The following is a 483-nucleotide window of genomic DNA, read 5'->3' on the forward strand; positions in this document are numbered from 1 at the left end:
TTTTTTTCGTTTCACTGCTTCCCCCCCCCCCCCCCCGAAAAAAAATTTAAATATATTTTTCAGTTTTTACTTTTTTTATTTATCGGTTTAAGGGTGTGTTTTGTATAATGGAAAATGTTTTCTTGGAAAACAAGTAGTAATCTTATTCATTTTCTCGTGTTTGGTACACAAATCAAGGAAAATATTTTCTCAAGAGTATTCATAAATAATTTTGATACATAAACTTGAAGCCATAAACTTTCGAACCAACAACCTTCCGAACCCACAAATTTCATAAACTTCTGAACCGCAAAACTTTAGAAATCGCAAAATTTCGAACCCGTAAACTTTATAATTTCTAAACCCGTAAACTTCGAAACACATAAACTTCCGAACTCATAACTTTTGAACATGTAAAATTTTTAACTTGTAAACTGAAAGATGAAAAAAGTAAAACTGAAAATATATATAAAAAATATTTTTACCTGGGGTGTGGGGTTGGGG

This window comes from Nicotiana attenuata, chromosome 1, assembly GCF_001879085.1.
Source record: "Nicotiana attenuata strain UT chromosome 1, NIATTr2, whole genome shotgun sequence".
Taxonomy (NCBI): Eukaryota; Viridiplantae; Streptophyta; class Magnoliopsida; order Solanales; family Solanaceae; genus Nicotiana; species Nicotiana attenuata.